The following is a 3,388-nucleotide window of genomic DNA, read 5'->3' as shown; positions in this document are numbered from 1 at the left end:
CCTGGACTGGCTCTTGTGCGGGTGGCACATAAAATGCACCATTTTGAGAGTGGCCGTTGCCAGTACCGCCTGACTGGCCTTTGTGCGGGTGACACGTAAAAGCACCCACTACATTCTCAGAGTGGTTGGCGTTAGGAAGGGCATCCAGCTGTAGAAACTCTGCCAAATCAGATTGGAGCCTGGTGTAGCCATCCGGTTTAACCAGTCCTCAGTCAAATCGTCCAACCCATGCTAGCATGGAAAGCGGACGTTAAACGATGATGATGATGTCTGACGTACAAAAGTTTCAAATCGCCTAAACAAACAAATTGAAAGCAGTGAAAAGTTCCGCCTGAACTTACAACTGCTGGAGATTTTAAACAAACCTGCAACTCTCCCATGAAAAAGAGTCACAGCACAAATCATTAGTCGTCCTTCAAGGATGACACAAATGTTCACCTCATTGCAACAAACGTTGTTATTCGTTTTCTCGTCTAGTTTGACAACGACATTCCTAAACTTCCTCTCTTCTTCCCTTTCAAAGCCTTGTTACTAACTCCTTTGTCTCTCCCCCTCTTTCATGTCACTGTTACCACTCCCCACCACCTCTCTTCTTTTTTCATAGTTATTACTCTCTCTCTCCACCTCTTTCGTAGCGTTAATGCTACACTCCTCCACCTTGCACCATCTTTCAAAGCGCTGTTTCTGCTCCCCCTCCCCTCCCTTCTTCATAGTGTTTTTACAACTCTCTTCCTTTCTCTACTCTTTCATAGTCCTCTTACTACTCCTCTCCGTCTTTCCTCCTCTTTTTTTTTTACTGCATCTGCTACCCTCCCTCCATCTCTCTCGCTCTATCTTAGCGCCGTTTCTCCTCTTCTCCTACCCACCTCTTTCATAGCGTAATTACTATTCTCCTCCCCCCCTCTCTCGTTCAATATAATTATCGCCCTCGACAATTAACATTCCTTACAAACTTTCGTCAAACAAACAAAATCTAAATCAACAAATTGTCACCCAAACTGGAAATTACAGTAATCTCTCGCCATATCGCCGTTTATTATTTAAGCCTACGTCGATTTATAATAAAATAAATCTACACAAATAATGATAATAATAAATATAAAATTAAACCTTGGGAGAGACAAGTTACTGAAGAGATTGCAAGAGTGCAATGATATAATTTAACAAAAAACTATATAAATTAATAAAGGGCTGAACCAGTGCGTGTGTTTATTACCGGCATAATGCCTCTCCCAAGGTTTAATTGTATTTCTTTCAACACACGTATCCACATCAAGAATCTTGCACACGAAATACACATACGAAAAATAAATATAAAGTACTGTAGTGTTTCTACTTTGGATTTTCACCTGTCGTGGGTGAGGTTTGGAACGTAACAACCACGTCAGCTGATGGTTTACTCTAAATACAAAAAGAATTTCTTGATGTCGGTGATAACCTTGCTAAATTTCTTCAACTATTTGGAAGTTTTTTTTTTAGATTTTCACCAGATTATTCTCAAAAAATGTAGTTTTGAAGTTCTTGTTGACGACAGAAAAGATTATGTTAATTTTTTTTTCTAGAAATAAAAAAGTTACAAGCACTTAAATTTATTAATTTAAGGCAATAGAAACCATATTATATATTGATATTATAGTTACTGACGATGGACGATTTCGATGGCGACCGGCACACATGAAGCCGTTAGGTAGTCTCATGACTTGCTAGAAATAGCAGGCAAATCTTCCATGAACAACACCATAACATCTTATAAAAAGAAAGAGGAGAGGACGAAATATTGTGCCCCAGCATCGTGATTTCCCTCCACAAACTTCGGAATAAGAGCAACCCGTCTGAAAAAGAATCCAGGTAAAAAAAAAAAGTCACAGGGGTTTTGTTGGGCGCGGCGGGGAGGTTGTCCCAGGTGAGTTTCGTTCTAGTGGGGTTTTGTCCGGATCCCATAAATTGTGACTTTTTTTCCTGTGACCCTGAGAAATGGGTCACACGAAGTGGGGATGGTTTTTTTGCAGTGCGTGTTGTTGGTCATTCTGCACGGCAATGCCACTCCAAGGAATTATTTGAAAAAGTTGTTAAGATATATTGTGAACCGTAAGAACAGAGGCAAATAATTGTACATGAATTATAACAAAATCTTGTATGGACCCCCCCCACACACACACACACACCTCGGATGAGAACTACTGATTTAGGGTGGAAACTTATTTTGCAACTATGTCGATTCAGGTTCGGTCCCATAGTGCAAACAGTACCTTGGGCAATTGTCTTCCACTATAGTTCTGTGCCGCCCAATGCAGTGTCAGTCGGATGAATTTGTGTGGATTATTTCGGGAGATGAAACATATTGAATCAATGATGAATATAACTAGATGCTGAGCAGATGAACAGACAACAAAATGTCAGCGACCAGGTTCAGTTAATGAACTCTTGTATCGTCTGTAGTCAGGGCGTGCTCGGATTAAATATTTCCGATAGCGAAAAACTAATGCTGCGTCGTTTGACGTGGAAGAGTTATACTGGACGGGACAAGTCGCCTGATCAATTTGATCATATAACTTCCATTAAGGCGGCGACCTGGCAGAGTTGTTAACAATCCGTACAAAACGCTTAACAATGTTTGTCTGACTTTACGTGCTGAGTTCAAATTCCGCCGAGGTTGACCTTGATTTTCATCTTTTCGGGATTGATAAATACGAATGATGTTCTGGGATCGATGAAATCAACTAGCCCTCTTCCCTAGAATTCCAGGACGTGTACCTACAGTGGAAAGGATGGATCTTTGCGATTTGACGGGCAACACTTGTTTTCTTAACGAAACACTTTCTTAGGCTTTATTCCTGAAAGGATTATTTTCTCCAACTAATGCAGTGAGCTGCAGAGTTGTTACAACGCCGGGCAAAATGCTTAGCGGCATTTTATGTGTTTATGTCCTGAATTAGAATTTCTCAGCAGTTGACTTTACTTTTCATTCATTAGGGGTAATTTGTTTCCCCATAAATTCCAGAAAAATGGTTTATTTTTTGTATCTCTTCAATTTGGCTTACAGAAACAGTTTGGAACTTCGTATACTGGTGTAATTTCTCACGCTGAACACGGTTTACTTTCAACAAAATTTCGTGTTAAAGTTGTCATATTTCGGTAATTTTAACCAATCAACGACGTGTATTCAGCTGAAGAAACTTCCTGCTGTTTGCGATAGAGATCCTTATTTTTTAATAAAATTTCCTTCAAATACATCTCACATAGTGCAGATTACGATTATATCGTAATATAGGGTGGAAAAAGAAACGCTGGGCGTGTACACATTACATAAGTTTTTGGTGGGGAGGGCATACTTCTGCAGGTATCCATAAATAATTACCAATCAAATACTAGAGTCGATGTAATCGAT

The sequence above is a fragment of the Octopus bimaculoides genome, chromosome 28, assembly GCF_001194135.2.
Source record: "Octopus bimaculoides isolate UCB-OBI-ISO-001 chromosome 28, ASM119413v2, whole genome shotgun sequence".
NCBI classification, from domain to species: Eukaryota; Metazoa; Mollusca; class Cephalopoda; order Octopoda; family Octopodidae; genus Octopus; species Octopus bimaculoides.
This window is presented reverse-complemented; position numbering follows the sequence as displayed.